Source organism: Euphorbia lathyris, chromosome 10, assembly GCF_963576675.1.
Source record: "Euphorbia lathyris chromosome 10, ddEupLath1.1, whole genome shotgun sequence".
Lineage (NCBI taxonomy): Eukaryota > Viridiplantae > Streptophyta > Magnoliopsida > Malpighiales > Euphorbiaceae > Euphorbia > Euphorbia lathyris.
The window spans coordinates 15,163,694-15,182,625 of NC_088919.1; the positions used below are offsets into that span (position 1 = coordinate 15,163,694).

General features: G+C 32.9%; 1 long non-coding RNA gene across 1 annotated transcript; it reads left to right on the forward strand.

Moving 5' to 3' along the window:
* Positions 1–2,953: 2,953 nt before the first annotated feature.
* LOC136209149 (uncharacterized) lies at positions 2,954–10,707 on the forward strand. Its single transcript, XR_010677405.1, has 2 exons — positions 2,954–3,093; positions 10,443–10,707. It is a non-coding gene; the product is annotated as an uncharacterized lncRNA (long non-coding RNA).
* The last annotated feature ends 8,225 nt before the right edge of the window (positions 10,708–18,932 follow it).

Sequence of the window (18,932 nt, forward strand, 5' to 3'; positions counted from 1 at the left end):
TGAACAAAAAAAATGTGATATTAAATAAATTAATCTAAATGATTATATTTAATAGTATTAGTTTAAATTAATGTAATATTGTAGAAGTATATGTAATATACTACAAGAAAAATTATTATTTTAAACTTGAATTCTAAATTAGCTATTAAGCATCTTTTGTATTAAGACAAATAAGGGTCTAATATAAGGAATACATTTATTATTTCAATAATAATAATAATTATATAAAATGAAAATGACTAATTTTTATATAATATAAAGGAGAACTTTTTATCTCTAAAATATTATTCTCATTATTCAAGTTGTAACACCCACCATAATAAGTAAAAGATTAGGAGAAGTTGGAAATTGGATTTTGGGTATTTGATTTCTTTTCTAATCTATGGACCCATATTTTATATCTATAATTTTATTTTCTACATGACTATATTATCATAATTTATTATTTTCTATACCTTCTTTATCTTCTTAATCCTTTTAAACTGATTTTTTAAATCAAATTTTTACTTTTGAAAGTCAAATAACTTAATTTTTGAATTAAATTTTAATTTATAATAAATGAAAAGATAAAAGTTTTATATTTTTTAGAGGAAAGTACAAAAATAAACCTTATGGTTTAGACCATTTTGAAACATAAATTATGTGGTTTAAAAGTTGGCAAATATGTATCTTATTGAGGTTCATCCTGTTAGCAAACATAGACCAAATTGACTAACAGTGTAAAAAAAAGTAAAAAATGAAAGGAAAAAGAGTTAATTTTGTCTTTATATTCATTTATTTTATAAATTAACTCCCTTTATTATTTTATTATCACAAACAAATCCCAAAATAAAAATCAAATACACCATCTTCTCCACCTATCTCTAATTTCTTATTTTTCTTCTTTTAAGTTGAACATTTTTAGTTTTTTAGCCTCCAACGTACAAAAACGGTGAAGTTTAGGATGTCGGAGGCTAAAAAAAATATGTCTAGTTTGATTTAAAAAAATTACCCCAAATCCGTACGTATGACTCACACACTTGCTGCAATATTAAAATCAGTTCTCCAAGACGTAAATTTCTGGCTTCACCACTTTATCCATTTAAGATAATACAAACTTCAAGACTTGTTAGCTAATAGGCAACTACGACATGAGAGGGGATGTTGGAATTTTAGGGAAAAGAAATGAAACTGCTAACAATCAAAACGTTGTCATTTCCTAGTACATTCCTGATAATGTATGCTTGTCATTTAGTATGATGTGCCAATAATAGTATTAAGGGTGACGAATATAGGAGGAATTTTGTTTTCTTAAAAAAAACAAAATAGCTTTATTAAGGAGAAAATCCTTAGCAATTACAACATTAAGCCAACTAGAAATAGAAAAAGCACAATACTGATTAGCATTAAATAGAGAGTGTATAATAATACAGTAGTAAGCAACTCTGTTCGCTAAACGAGGAACAAAAGAAACTGAAAAATCTCAGTTAGCCTTAAGAATAATCCTATAGTCATTAATAATAGAACCAAATTCTAATAGATCTATTCGGTTGAACCGGATACCCTCCACGAAGAGTTTTGCATCAAGCTTAAATTTCAGTTTCATCAGTCCATGCATAGAATTGCTCTTATACCGCTAGAATTTACAGAAATAAATACCGTAGAATTTTAAATCAAGATAATTAATCAACATAATTAATGGGTTGTTCGCGATCGAAGTTCATGAACTGGATTAATGAACTGCTCGTAAGAAGCTCACGAATATAATGTTAAGTTCAAACTAATTAATTTTCTAATAAGTCAAGTCTGAACAGGTCAAAGATCTACTCGATTACAGTTCTACTAATGGACAAAACTACAATAGCTAAGAGGTGAAATAATGAAAGAGAAAGAAGCAGGGGGAGAGAATAGAGATAATTTGTCCTATTTTGAATAAAATAAAATAAAAAATTCTTACAAAATGCTCCTTACCATATCATTTTTTTTAGAATTAGACTCTGTTCTTTTAGTATAGACTTTTTTAAAATTCTTAAAATAACCTATTGCCCCTCTCAACATTCTTAAATTCACTTATTAACCCCTTAAATTTACTTAAAAACAAGGATAAATAATTTATTATTCTCCACTTTTTTACGTGATACTTTGTTTAGTAATCCTATTTCGAAAAATACAATATAAGGTCTCTATCTAGGGGTGAAGCTAGGGAGGGTCACGGAGGGTCGGTCGACCCTCCAACCCTCCGGAAAACCCCATGGTAGGGTGCTCCGCTGCTGTTAGGTGCATAAATCGCCATGGATGGGAGTCCCCCAGCCATGACGATAGAGCCCACATCTCTGTAATTCTTTTTTTTTTGGCTTAATACATCATTTGCCCCCACTTGTCCAAAAAGTTTGATTGGCCCCCTGAACTTTCAAAGCATCCTGATAGCACCCTGAACTTGCAAAAAATATTTAGTTAGCACTATGAACTTGCGTAAAATGTAATCATTTGATCAAAATCGGTCGCAAAAAAAGTAAGCTAAATGCGGAATATGTATTGTACGAGTCTTAAAATATTATTACATAATTAAAAATTAAATTAAAAATGAAGTTATTACTTGCTCAATTATACAACTGGTCTTCTCTAATATTAGAATTGCATACATCGATTTTGGTTGTTTTATTTTTTTAAGACTCGTACAATATATTTTTCGCATTTAACTTACTTTTTTGCGACCGAGTGATCAAATGATTAGATTTTATGCAAGTTCAGGGAGCTATCGGGACATTTTGAAAGTTTAGGGGGTCAATAAAGCTTTTTGGATAAGTTCAGGGGGCAAATGATGTATTAAGCCTTTGTTTTTCAATCATACTGCTAAAACGACGTGGTTTTAGTAGTATTGGGGGGCATTTAAAAAATTGTGGAATATACTTCTGTACCCTTCATTTAAAACAGGTATTAAGCCTTTATATATTACACATCATTTGTTATTTACTCCTGTTCTACCAACATCGCGAATCCGCGCGAAAGGAAGGAGAGGAGCTGCTGCCTGCTGCTGCCGCCGGCCGTTCATTTGCTGCTTCTGCCGACGCCGTTCATCTCCTCCACCGGAATTTGGGGAAGAGAGATATAGAGGTTAGTTTGTAATTTAAGGTTTTAATTTTAGGGTTTTAATGGGATTTTGATTTTAGGGTTTTTGACTAAATTGAATTGAAATTGATACTGTGATAGTTAGGGTTTTAATTTTAGGGGTTTTCGTTTATTGAATTGATTGAAATTGACTGAATTGAATGTGATTTTTTTAGGGTTCAATTGAATTTAGGACTGAATTGAATTGAGTTTAGGATTGAATTGAATTGAATTGGATATTTAGAGGGTTTTCAATTGAATTCAGGATTGAATTCAATTGAATGTCATATTGAATTGAATGTGATATTGAATTGAATTGAAATTGATAATGTGATAGTTAGGGTTTTAATTTTAGGGGTTTTCATTTATTGAATTGATTGAAATTGACTGAATTGAATGTGATTTTTTAGGGTTCAATTGAATTTAGGACTGAATTGAATTGAGTTTAGAATTGAATTGGATATTTTGAGGGTTCAATTGAATTTAGGATTGAATTGTATTAAATGTGATATTGAATGTGATATTGAATTGAATTGAAATTGATAATGTGATAGTTAGGGTTTTAATTTTAGGGGTTTTTATTTATTGAATAAATTACTGAATTGGATGTGATTTTTTTAGGGTTCAATTGAATTGAATTGAGTTTAGGATTGAATTGAATTGGATATTTTGAGGGTTCAATTGAATTTAGGATTGAATTGAATTGAATGTGATATTGAATTGAATTGATTTATGAATATGTTTAAGTACCATTGAATTTTCTTTTTCTTACATGGTTAAGCCCCCTCGAGCTTAGAGTCCTGGCTCCGCCACTGATCTGAACTATAATGTCGCTGCTTTTCTGCTCTTCCGCCCTCCCTCTCTTCGACCTTCCCCCTCAGGAAACCACAACGGCTCTTTCGCCTCAGGAAACCACAACGGCTCTTTCGCCTCAGGAAACCACAACGGCTCTTTCGCCTCAGGAAACCACAATGGCTCTTTCGCCTCAGGAAACCACAACGGCTCTTGCTTGTAATTTATCGGAATAAACACTCTCTTCACTGTGTGCCAAGGGCGTACAAAATTATCTGCATCACCTTTTACTCTTCGTACGAAATAGTCTTCACTATCCCACCCCGGTTCATTGAACCCCCTCACAAACATGGCTTGGCACATACATCCAACAAAGTCAGTATCAACAGTAGTCCATTCTGCAGCCACATCAGTTTGTACTGACTGTCGTCTCAGTAAATACAGCCAACCATTGATATGCTACAACAAGATTATGTAAACATTTAATACAGTAAAAGTCACATACTTACAAATGAATAGGATATATTGGATTGATTAAGGTTACCTCATTCCAGATATACGTCCCCACATCCCGAAGTGTATTGAAAATTTTGCATCCAAACTGTATATTTCTAAACCTTTCAAACGTATTCCCTGAGTTGATTCAGGCCCGTTGATCCACGATTCTAGCTCCTCTATCAAACATGCATCTATTCGGTGGCGCTGATCATCAACATCACAAATAGCTGGTCTTTCCTCAAATTCGGACTTGATATGGCCACCATATAATGCTACTGGATCGGTGTACTTTAATGGATCGGTCCACGGCGAATTCAAATACTTGCTAACCTTAGCAACCCGTTTACCTTTTCCACGTACTACTTTTGTTCCACGTGCTGCTCCTTTACCTCTAACTGTGCCTCCACCTCGGGTTGGAACTATACCTCCTCGAGTATTTTCCTTAACTTCATCTTTCCCGGTCCCTCGACCTTTATCTTCTTTTGGAGCAACCACCTACAAAAACATGGTAATGAATAATTCATACTTGAAAGCTGTAATTCAACATTTTGTCGCATTGAAGAGAAATGCGCTCCAATGCGACAAGCCATAGTGCAACATCTTGTCGCATTGGAGATGAATGCGCTCCAATGCGACAAGCTATAATGCAACATCTTGTCGCACTGGAGATGAATGCGCTCCAATGCGACAAGCTGCAGTGCAACCTCATGTCGCATTAGAGCGCATTCCACTACAGAATGCGACCCAGAGATACGATATGTATAAATTCAACCAACTTGTACCTCTTGCTGCAACTTTGGTGTCACTTTCTCATGCACAGAATCATCAAGATGGACAACCTCATCTAATTGCGCAACTTCCTCCTGCACAGAATCGTCTAGTACGACAATAACATTCTGAACCTCCTCATCACCCTTGGTCAAATCATCTTGAACCATAGCTGCCTCCTGTTCCTTTCCATCTTTCATCGGCTCCTCTTGAACCATACCTGCCTCTTGTTCCTTTCCATCTTTCAGCCGCCCCTCTTCGACCACTGGCTCCTCCCGAATTTTACTGGTCTCAGCCTCCTCATTCTCCACATTAGCATTAGGTCGACCCATCGCCTTTAATTCTTTTATATCTCCCTCAATCAATGATACCCGTTCATCTAGGTTGTCTAACCTACTGTCGACCTTACTAAATTGTCCCTTGCACCACCTATGATGCCTCTCAAGCACATCCGTTAGAACTTTTTGAAGTTGTTTTATCTCGGTCGTTTGTGACCGTGATGCAATGATATATCTATCAACTTCATCATCCCCTTCCTCACCACCCTCTTCATCATCACCTCCATCACCTCCATCATCCCCCTCCTCCTCATCACCCTCCTCCTCATCACCTTCCTCTTCCTCAGCTTCAACCTTCTCCTTACCTTTCATTATTGGGGCAAATATTGCATTTATATCAAATTCCCGTCCTTCAACATGGTCCACCAAATACGTGTACCAATCGAACTCTTTCTCTTTATCCTCAACCACAAGACGCGCGTCTGGAGGATCAGCAACCTTACATTGAAAAAAAAAATAGCAATGTATTGGTAAACAAATACAAAGTAAAGAGAAACATACGAATCTCATTCCACTTACAGAAAACGTTTCTTTGACTGCTTTGTTTGATGGGACTATTCTCTGGGTCCATTTCAGCAAGCGTGGAAGTGGGTTGCCACTTCTCATTGTGTAATATGCATGAGTCACATTCCACAACTCAAGAATCCAAGTCTGCAAATAAGAGGTATCCCTTGATAAGAATTATAACATTGTCGCATTCCATTTGAATGCGCTCGAATGCGACACGGTTATAACCCAATCACGTCGCATTCCAATTTCAATGCGCTCGAATGCGACACGGTTTACAATCCAATCATGTCGCATTATATTTGAATGCGCTCCAACGCGACAAGGTTAGCAACCCAACCTTGTCGCATTTGAGCGCATTCCATTCTAAATGCGACACAGGTGGAAATTGGGCGCATTCAAACACCAAACATATATACACAAATCATACCTGGAATACGTGTGCAAATCCAATAAGTTGATATGGAACACGTTTCCTATTTCCCGCTGCATTTGCCTCTAATTGCTTCAGTCTTTTGCTAATGGCCCAGTCCAAGAACCTATATGTCTCCTCCCAAGCCAACGTCCCCCATGGAAACTCATTAAACAGTCTTGGATAATCTGCAAGATCCAAAACCCAATCCTTTGCATGCCTCTCGTTAGCATTATCCAATACATTGTCATGCACAAAGTACAACATGGCAATCATCACAGCATCTTGGTTAAATCTGTCAGTCGCATCCTTCTTCTTCCATTGTATACTTTTCAAAACTTCAAAGAAGTGAATTGTCGTTATTGTCTCGTATTGCTTGAAGTACTTATTTCGCAACCTATGCGGCATCTCTAATTCATACATTCTTTCCATGAATTCCCCAATGTTTACCCCAAACCTTAAACCACTTATCAAGCCAAACTCCCAATCTCCAAACCGCATATCAACTCCCCTCACCCTGAACCACATCTCCCTGTGTTTACTTTCTTTATGTTTAATCTCCCGTGATAGGACATGATGCACTATTCCAGAAGAGAAACTAGCAACCTTCATATCCAAATATTGACCAAAACATGTTTTCCTATACATTTCTAACTGCTTTTCACTCAAATACTTCTTTATCATGACCCCAGAATCCACATTAAACCTCACTGTTACTTGAGCATCCGAATTAACCGCCTTGGGATATTTGAAAATGGAACTATGTTTTCTCTTTTTAGATTCACTGAGATCATGCTGTAACAATTTTAAACATACACACATTAAATTCTCTAACAAAACTGACATATTCTATGTATAAGGCTTACAATCATGTCGCATTCGTCTGTGAATGCGCTCAAATGCGACAATGTTTCATGGTGTATATTGTCGCATTTGAGCGCATTTAGGTAATAAATGCGACAGTTTAATGGAATGGCTCGTCGCATGTGTCGCATTTAGGTAACAAATGCGACACTATGTTCGCCTATTATACCTTGTCGCATTTGAACGCATTTAGGTAACAAATGCGACCATATCTAAATACAGTTAACATACGAGCGCATTCGAGCGCATTTAATCCATTAATGGCGGTAACAGGGAAGAAGATGATGCATGTTTACCTTATGCTTCGTTCGTCCTTCCTCTTCGCTTGCCGCCGTCGCCGTCGCCTTCCGTTTTCTCGCCATCACTTTCGCGCGCAGAAGAAAGAAACGGGAGGTGTCGAGGTAGGAGATGAAAATAAAAATGAAAATGTAGAGAAGAACAACCCGGATTATATATAGTGATGAGTTCAAAACGTAAAATGCAGTTGAAACGAACTGAAAATGGAGAAGATGAACCACAATGAAGTTGAATGGGAAAGGTCAGGTGAGGAAGTGGAAGTGGAAGGAGCGGGAGGTAGGAGATGAACCTTCAAACTAAAATAAGGGTAGTTTTGTCCAAAATGGGTTTATTTGTCTAATTTGGTAAAATGAAAGGAAGGTGGGTTAGATATGTAAAGTGGGGTTCTTCATTGGGTTAGATTAGTAATTATCCCAATATATAAAGGCTTAATACCTGTTTTAAATGAAGGGTAGAGAAGTAATTTCCACAATTTTTTAAATGCCCCCCAATACTACTAAAACCACGTCGTTTTAGCTGTCACTAGTACAGAAATAGCCTACGGCCACGCTTTATTGGCTACGGTTATTTAAAAAACCGTGGCTACAGGTAATTAGAGTCGGTTATTTAAAAAACCGACTCTAATAAATACGTTATTAGAGTGGGTTTTTTTAAAAAACCGACTTTAAATGTAATTTTTGAAAATGGTCAGCGGTTTGGCCGGTCATTGGCTTCGGTTCTTATTGAACCGAGGCCAATGGGCCAATAATCAGCCTCAGTTTATTTTAAACCGAAGCTAATTAGTCAGTAACTACTAGATTAATTGGGTCGGTTCAAAAGAAAACCGACACCAATTCCTTATTAGAGTCGGTTAATTAAATAACTGACTCTAAAACCCCAGTTAAGCACGCTCCTCCTCCTTCTACTTTCCTTTTGCGCAACCTAGCAGCTTTCTCTTCCTTCCTCTCCTTAGCTCGGTTTGAAGTTTCATCCATTGGTTTCGTTCGTGTTTCGATTGTGGCAGAAGCAACGGAAAAGAGGTTAGTGAATGGGTTTGAATTGTGTATTCTATCTTCTGCGCTACTTTATGATTTTGATTTTTTTTTGTGTCCTTTCTCATGGGTTTATATGAGTTTATTGGTGTTCGATCTTCTGGGTTCCATCCGGGTTGGTGTTGGTTCTTCTGGATTTTGTTGGTTTCGGTTTTTTGGGTTCTGTCTCTATTCATGTTCTTTCTTCTGGATTTGGTTATAATTGCGTATTTCTCTCTGTTAATGTTCGTTCTTCTGGATTTGGTTCCGTCTCTGTTCATGTTCGTTCATATTCATTCTTCTTTAATTTCTTGCGTATTTCTTTAATGTGAGAAACATGTTATTTAATTAATTAGATGTACTTTAAGCACTCTTTATTATTCATTAAACTATATATTATTGGAGATTTTTTGGGATCTGTTTGTTGAATGGATACAGCACATTAACACGCGCTGTGGAGCTAAACATATGTTTTAGAATTTTTTAATGGATAATCTGCAAATGCTAATTTTATATATATCTTATAAAACCCATTCACGAAGTTGAGTTTTCCCATTCTCGTTTTGTTTCCAAGTATCCTGGCTTCCAATTCAAAACAATTTCAAATTGTTTCTCAATTGATTGGTTAAGAGAATTCTTAGATGCAAGAAAGAAGAAAAACAAGTCTATTTTGAAGAGAAGTTGGATTTATATTGCATAAAATGAGATTAGGTACCTTTGATGGGAAGTTGATAAGGAGCAATGATGTCAGGTACAGAATAAAAGATCCACATCGCACAAGCACTAATAGTATAAAATTGAATTGATGGAATTCCAAGTTCAGAAGCAACATCATGGATAAAACTAGTAATCATATCTCCAATAATATAAGTAACATGTGGATTACTCTCAATTAACATTTTCTTCAAAATAGGCTTACTTTTCTTCTTTGTTGTATCTAAGAATTCTCTTAACCAATCAGCTGGATCTTTTGGCCCATCACTGATTGAGAAACAATCTGGAATTGTTTTGAATTGGAAGCCAGGATACTTGGAAACAAAAGAAGACTCAATATCTGAACAGCGGATAAGGTTTTCATGGATAATATGGAAATTGAAGAAGGTAATATGATTAATACCAAAAAGACATAAAACCTCAGCTAGTTTAAGCATAGAGTTAACATGACCTTGGCCTGGTGCTGGAAAGATAAGAACATGAGGAAGAACATGAGATGTTAAGCTTTTATTCTGTAATTGGAGGGAAGTTCTGAAGTATAAACAATTGATGTAGTTGGATTACTGAAGTTAGGTTAAAATGACAGTGTTTTATATGTGAAGGCTAAATCTTCTGTTCCCTAATAATCATAGAGCTAAATGTATATTTTATCTTAGTTTATGGACTTCAATGTACATATATATATTAGAAATTCCTCTTAATAATATAGCTCAATCAACTTTTTTCCATTGTCAATATGGAAATCAATTTATTCACACTCCTATCATGATCTTTTAGAGCCGCTTCTTGTTTCGGGCTACCACGTTCACACCATGAACCGCATGGTTAGAAGAATAGACAGTAATGCATCTGATAATTAATAAAATGTATTTGAATGGGGTCCCTTTTAAGGGTTTTTTTTTCATACAGAGAAGAGAAGACATAAGGGTTTCGTGATCATTCTTTCTCTTCACTTCATAGAAAGAGACACAGAGGGAGAGAGAGATTTTCTAATCCTAGTGTACGTAAAATCATGTTCATGTTTCTTAATTAGCTATTGAAGACAAAACCTTCCTCCTTGACAAGATTCTTCCTTTTAATACTTTTTGCTCCTTACATATTACATTCATCTAATGCATTTCAGGATCCTTTCTAACATGAAAACTCTTTCTGCAGAATCTGATTTACAATCATAGGGAAGTGAAGATAGTAAAGGAAACTTATTTTATCCAAGGCCAGTTGCACAAACAGGATCACAGGTTATTTGTCATCTTTGTGCTTATTCATACTTTTCTTTCCCCCATTTCTTTCCTTTCAATAGTTATAGGAAATATTTTATTCACAAGTAATCATATGATATGAACTAATGGAACAGAACTACTTTGTTATGGCTAGCCATGAACAAATGTGTTTGAGCTATACTATGATGCTTTGGATTCAATTGAAATTGCTTTTGTACATTATTTTGTTATTCAGTCAATTCTAATGCATACTAAATAAAGAAGTTAGCTTGCTTCATTCTAAGAATTCTTGCACCTCTAATCAAGAAAAAGTTTGACACTTCATGTTTTGTTGTAAACAAGACCATATAAGTCAAGGTATAGACAATGATCTTCATGCCAATTTACTGGCTGTTTAGATATAATAAGTGATGTGGTCGGTCAAAAAAATTCCATGTTCAAGCAAACTGTTCGACAATTAACTATGGAGTATCTTATAAAATAGTTCAGAGATTTTTGTTATCTTATTTGCTAAAATAGTGATCATTCTTTATCTTGGTTTGTTTGCTTTAATTCAGAGGTTGGAATTTTGTTACGGATAAGATATCTAATGTTTTTGGGGAAGCACCAATTTAGGCTTAACGTTCAAAATAACACCAATATAGGTTTAACATTTACAACATAATATCAATTTAGGCTTAAGGTTTACAATATAGCATCATTTTAAGCCTCACGTACAAAATAGCACCAATATAGGCTTAACGTTTACAAAATAATACTAATTTAAGCTTAATGTTTACAAAATATATCCAATTTAAGCTAAACGTCTAATTATGACTTTGGAACTATTGGCTGGACCATATTCACCTAACGCCATAAAATGCCTTCTTTCAGAAACAGCTTTTCTTAAAGAGAACTGCAATTGGGGGTAAAATGAAAAAAATGGACAAGTACAGAAGCTGCGTATGTATTAAGCCTATATTTTAACGTAAAATATCATAATGTCAAGGCATAATAAAAGGATTCATGCGAGCCCAAAGATGTAAAATAACTATTTTTAAACTGTTTCAAGCAAATGTGTATTCTCTTTTTTTTTTGTGACAAAATCAAAAAAATTCTATTTTTTTTACTTTTAATATTGGTATTTCTGAACGGATGAAAACAATGTTTATAAATTGTATGTGTAAAAACATAGAATTTAGATTTTCGAATTATACTATTTCAAACCTCGGGAAACTCTTTTTTTTAATAATTTATTTATTTATTTGAATTTTATTTTTTACATAACTATATTTCATAATTTATTACTTTCTATACTCTTTATTTTCTTAGGCCCCGTTTGGTAAGATGTAATGGGCTTCGTAATGGAATGACCATTACATTCAAGGTCCATTACCATGTTTGGTTGCATGTTGCAAATTTGTTGTAATGGAATGAGAAAACCATTAGTTAAATTTTGTTCAACAACTCTTGTAATCCTCATTACATAGAAAAATGATTTGAATTCTCATTACATCCAAAACATGTGATTCTAATTCCTATTTTTAAAGCTCAATCTAACTTCTCATTTATCAAATCTCACATCTTATCATTATTAAAAATACAAAAAGAGAAAAACATGAAAAATTGGAAACGAAAAAAAAAACGTAAAAAATGAAAAAATAACGGGAAACCGGAAAAAAAAAACAAAAACCAGTGAAAATGTTGAAAATGGAAACTAAAAAACGAAAAACTATTTATTAATTTATTGATTTCAGTTAATATAATTTTGTATTTGATTTCGATTCATTTTTTTTTTCATTTTTCGTGTTTTATGCTTTTCACGTTTTTCTCATTTTTCATGTTGTTCGTTTATTATAATTATGTAAATAAAATTTTATAATTACATTTAATTAGGAAAACATGAGTATTATAATGGCTATTACATTCTATCATTTTGTTTTTATTTGTCAACCAAACATTGTAATGGAATCATCATTCCATTACATTACATTACAAATTTGATTACATTACAAATTTGATTACATTACATTGCATTACGGCATACCAAACGGACCCTTAGTCCTTTTAAACAGATTTTTTTTTGTCAAAATCAATTTTTTACTTTTAAAACTCAAATAACTTAATTTTTAAATTAAATTTTAATTTATAATAAATAAAAGATAAAATTTATAATAAATAAAAGATAAAAGTTATATAGTTTTTATGAAATTAATGTTAAGACTTATAAAATATTAAAGATGTCTATTCGTTTTAAATTGAACAATTTTAGTTTTTTAGCCTCCAATGTACAAAAATGATGAAGTTTAGGATGTCGGATGCTAAAAAAAATATGTCTAGCTGAAAAAATTTTAAAAAATCCATACGATGACTCACACACTTGCTGCAATACTAAAATCAGTTCTTCAAGATGTAGATTTCTGGCTTTACCGCTCTATCCATTTAAGATAATACAAACTTCAAGACTTAGTTTAGTTATATATATATATATATAATTTATAAAGCTAATAGGCAACTACAACATGAGAGGGGATGTTGGAGTTAAGCTAATAGGCAACTATGACATGAGAGGGGGTGTTGGAGTTTTAGGAAAAAGAAATGAAACTGCTAAAAACGTCATCGTTTCTTAGTACATTCATGATAATGTATGCTAGTCATTTAGCATGATGCGCCAATAATAGTATTAAGGGGTGACGAATATAGGAGGAATTTTGTTTTCTTTAAAAAAACAAAATAGCTTGATGAAGGGGAAAGGATACAACTGAAAAGTCTCGATTATCCTTAAGAATAATCCTATAATCATTAATAATAGAATCAATTCTAATATATTTGTTCGGTTGCACCGAATACCCTCCACAAAGAGTTTTGCATCAAGCTTAAATTCCAATTTCGGCAGTCCTTGGTCTACCACCTAGTTTAGGCTTTTCCACAGTGCCAATGCTTCCACTAGCTTTGCATCGTGATTTCCTCCAAAGACCGTGCTAAAAATGCCCAGAGATTCCATGCATAGAATTGTTGTTTGGTTGCACCGAATACCCTCCACAAAGAGTTTTGCATCAAACTTAAATTCCAGTTTCGGCAGTCCTTGGTCTACCACCCAGTTTAGGCTTTTCCATAGTGCCAATGCTTCCACTAGCTTTGGATCGTGATTTCCTCCAAAGACCGTGCTAAAAATGCACAGAGATATCCCTCCATCCATGCATAGAATTGCTCTTATACTGCTAGAACTTACAGAAATAAATACCGTAGAATTTTAAATCAAGATAATTAACGAGTATAATAAATATGTTGTTCGCGAGCGAAGTTCATGAACTGGATTAATGAACTGTTCGCGTAGAATGTTAAGTTCGAACTCGTTAATTTTCTGACGAGTCAAGTCTGAATAGATCAAAGCTCGACTCGATTACAGCTCTACTAATAAACAAAACTACAATAGCTAAAGGTGAAATAAGGAAAAAGATAGAAGAAGAGGGAGAAAATTTGTCATATTTTGAATAAAATACAAATTTCTGACAAAATACTTTTTACCACATTTTTTTATAGTATTAGATCATGTTCTTTTTGACTGAACTGAACTGAACTGAATCCTACTGAACTCAAATGATAAATTTTATATATAAATAATTATAATTATAATAAATAATGATAAAATTATATATTTATAATGATAAATAATAAATTATATATAAATAATTATAATTATAATAAATAATGATAAATTATATATAAATAATACTAATTATAAATTACATATAAATTATATAATAATTATAATTATAATAAATAATGAAGTTGTTAGTTTAGTGGTTGAGAGTATATCTATGATTAGGGACGTCATGAGTTCCTATCACATAGGACGGGATGTGGATGTTTTTTTTTCTTGAAATTAAGTAACAAAGAACAATGCCTTAGACCCTGTTTGATAATTAGCTGATAGCTGGTTACCTTTTTGCTTAGCTGATTTGACTAGCTGATTTGATTAGTTGATTGTGTAAACTTGTTCGGTAAAACTTAGCTGATTGTTAATAGCATTTTGGATAAATGACAAATAAAGATATGATAAAACATTTATTTGGGGTTAAAAGGTAATAATCAGGGATAAAAATGTCCTTCAAAATAGATGGAGCAATAAGCTAATTAAAAAAAAGCTTTTTTAAAATTAGTTTTTTTTTTACCTAATAAACTTTTTCAAACCTCTCTTCATCAAACATTATAATTAGAGATTTGACTAATCAAAATTTCTAAAGTAACTTAAACCTCTAAGTTTATTTCAAAACGCTTTTTACTAAATAGGATCTTAGTCTAAAATTCTCGATTTACCAACGGTAACAACTTTAATCATCTTTTTGAAAACCTAAAATCATACGAGGAAGGATATTTCTAAAATGAACCCATTTGATTGAAGATGGAGTGAATGTGGTGAAATAAATGATGAGTCTTGGTTGAATTAATTTTAAAATTGATAAAAGTGTAGAGAGTTGAAGATGTGTCATGCTTGAATTAATTTAAAATTGATAAAAGTAAAATTTAGGTAGTATCATGAATATATAAAATAATAGTAGTAGTATTATGGTTTTTAGCATTCTTAATTACATGGATCCAAACTCACACCTAATTTGGTGGTCCAATGCCCACCCAAATCTCTATCATCCTCCTCAACTTCATTTGATTTTGACATTTGGCTACCTTTATTTACTATCTTTTACGTTTCTTGATTTTCTCATTATTCCATAAAAAATAATAAAATTAAAATCTCTTTAATTATTTCACATGAAATCTTATCCATTTTCTAACTTAAAAAAATAATAATAACTTTAATACGTGGCATATTTTCAAGAAAATAATATCATCAATTGAATTCTGACATATGCTATATTTTTTAAAATTTAAAATAAAATACTAGATTCTTTAAACTATTTTCTGTTTTTTTTATAGATATTCTTAAACTATTGGTGCTGGCAGATGAGATTTTGGTGTTGAGGTTATCACACATAATAAAATGCCAAAAGCAATCCTAGGATCTTTGGCCTTTTATTGTATGGTAATAATAAAAAGGGTAAAGTTCAAATAAAACCCCTATGATTTCACTAATTTTCAGATAAAGGATTGTGATTTACTTTTTGTCAAAACGAGGATTGAGGTTTTCAACTTTAGCAAAATAAGGACTTTTTCGATTGATACTATTAAAATCACCCTTAACAACTTCAAAAATGACATATTTTAAGAACTACTAATATTCTAAACAACTTTAATTCTTCAACTTTTTTATTTCGAGATTATTTAGATGATGTTTGGTAAAGAGAGAGAAAGTTAATGTTTAGAGAGAGAAAGTTCCAAAAAAGATGATTTTCTAAAATCGAAAATGTAGTTCCATAGAAAATATGACATTGAACAACTTTAATTCTTAAAAATTTTCATTTTCAGGTCATTAAAGATAGTTTTAATAGCATTATTAAAAGTAGGAAACCTCAGTCCTCGTTTTGACAAAAAGTAAACCACAATCCTTTATCTGAAAATTAGTGAAACCACAGGGTTTTATTTGAACTTTCCCCTAATAAAAATTCAGCTTTGAATATAAACTTCATATATATATATATATAGAGAGAGAGGAGAGATCAGGTGTGACACATTTCTTATGGTGTGACAAACCTTATTATGTGACAATGAACAATTTTGTAATTAACCAAAAAGAGTTGGTAAATTTGTAAATAAAAGGAAAGAGAAAATTGTTTTATTTCTTTTCTTTAAAATACATTTTTCCGACATCTCTAACATCGTTTTTCGAAAATTTTTATACTATTAGACTTGTCTAAATTAGACGGTCATTTTAAGATCCCTGAAGGTCAAGTAAAAAAATTTCCGATGAACGGAATCCGGGTGGACGTTTTCCGGTGAGAAATAAAGTGCCCAGAAAATTCTCAAAAAATTTCAAAAAATGTAAAACATTATTCTGATAAACTTTAATTCTTGACTCAAAATGCAATTTCTTACAGTTTAGTCCCAAATCAACGGAATCCAGCGGTTAGATGGGCGTTTTCCGATAAAAAACCCGAAAGTACCAAGAAAATTCTCAAACAATTTCAGAAAATGTAAAACATTATTTGGAGAAATTTTAATTCTTGAGTCGAATTAGGATTTTTTACGGTTTAGTTCCAATAAAACTTTTTCCTTAATTTTATCCATTTTACATCCTTCAACAATTTATTGGGTCAAAACCGTAAGAAATCCTGCTTCGGCCTAATAATTAAAGTTTCTTAGAATAATGTTTTACATTTTCTAGAATTTTTTAAGAATTTTCTGGGTACTTTATTTCTCGCCAGAAAACGTCCATCCGGATTCCGTTCACCGGAATTTTTTTTACTTGAGCTTCAGAGATCTTAAAATGACCGTCTAATTTAGACGAGTCTAATAGTATAAAAAATTTCGAAAAACGAGGTTAGAAATATTGGAAAAATTTATTTTAAAGAAAAGAAATAAAACATTTTTCTGTTGGAACAATATAAGTATTATGTTGGAACAAATGATACACTGATTTAGAACAATGTAAGTAGGACAAAAAACATACCCAGAAAATTATCAAAAAATTCCAAAACATGTAAAACATCATTTTAAGAAACATTCATTCTTGGCTCAAATTGAGATTCCTTATAGTTTTGACCCAATAAATTATTGAAGCATGTAAAATGGATAAAATTAAGGAACAAGTTTTATTGGGAATAAACCGTAAGAAATCCCACTTCGACCTAAGAATTAAAATTTCTTAGAATAATGTTTTACATTTTCTGGAATTTTTTGAGAATTTTCTGGGCACTTGTTTTTCTCGCCAGAAAACGTCCACTCGAATTCCGTTCACCGGAATTGTTTTTACTTGAACTTCATGGATCTTAAAATTACCGTCTAATTTAGACGAGTCTAATAGTATAAAAAAATTTCGAAAAACGAGGTTAGAAATGTCGGAAAAATGTATTTAAAAAAAAATAAAACAATTTTCTGTTGGAACAATATAAGTATTATGTTGGAACAAATGGTATACTGATTTGGAACAATGTAAGTAGGACAAAAAATGTACCCAGAAAATTATCAAAAAATTTCAAAACATTTAAAACATCATTTTAAGAAAGTTTAATTCTTGACCCAAAGCGAGATTCTTTACAGTTTTGACCCAACAAATTGTTGAAGCATGTAAAATGGATAAAATTAAGGAAAAAGTTTTATTGGGACTAAACCGTAAGAAATCCCGCTTCGACCCAAGAATTCAAGTTTCTTAGAATAATGTTTTACATTTTCTGGATTTTTTTGAGAATTTTCTGGGCACTTTTTTTCTCATCGGAAAACGTCCACTCGGATTCCGTTCGACGGAAATTTTTTTGCTTGAACTTCAGGGATCTTAAAATGACCGTCTAATTTATACGAGTCTAATAGTATAAAAATTTTCGAAAAACGATGTTAGAGATGTCGGAAAAATGTATTTTAAAGAAAAGAAAAATGTATTTTAAAGAAAAGAAATAAAACAATTTTCTATATCCTCTCTTTCCTTTTATTTACAAATTTGCCACCTTGACCTTTTCAATTATCATCAAAACTATGTAGTTTTTTTATGTCACACAATAAGCTCATTGTCACACCCTAACTCCTTGTCACACTGGATCTCACCCCTATATATATATATATATATATATATATATATTTTATGATACGGGCATTTAGTCCGTGACATGTGATAAGACGACTAGTGGATAAAGTCGTGTCAAATGGACAACACACCAAAGTAAAGAGAAAATCATTTGCTGATAAACACGTCCACACGTCGTTTGGAATACCCACATATCATGTCGAGACTCTTATTATATCAGCCTGAGTATGGATAATGGTATTTGATTTTAGACACTCAGGTTTCCGAATGCTCTTGCCTTAGTGTGCATTAATGAAATAAATTTCAAAAACTTCAGCTCCAAGCCCACACGTCCTGTGGACTTTCGAAATGAATCCCACATGTCGTGTGGTGGGCTCACTCCAACTTTCTCTTTATTACAAGTTTGTCATGTGGTGGTTGTGAAAGGCAAGGAATAACGTGGTTTGGAATAGTACCAGGATGAATCCGAATGAATTGTTACGATTTGCTGAAAAAGAATGCTTGGAGTGGCGGATGGCGAGGGCTGTTCGTATTTCTGGTGTTAGCATTGGAGACAGGCGTGACCAGGTTTGGGTTTGTCCAGATGTTGGTACTTTGGTATGTAATGTTGATGCTGGTTTATTTCATGAGAATGGCTACTGCTCCTTTGGATTTCTGATTCGTGATCATTCTGGTTCTTGCATTTATGCTAGTCATAGTGCGCTGTGTGGTTATTTTGATCCGATTATGGCGGAGGCGATGGCCATTAAGGAGGCTTTATTTGGCTTAAGGAGGGTGCATTTAAGGATACGGTTCTGCGTTCAGATTGCTTGT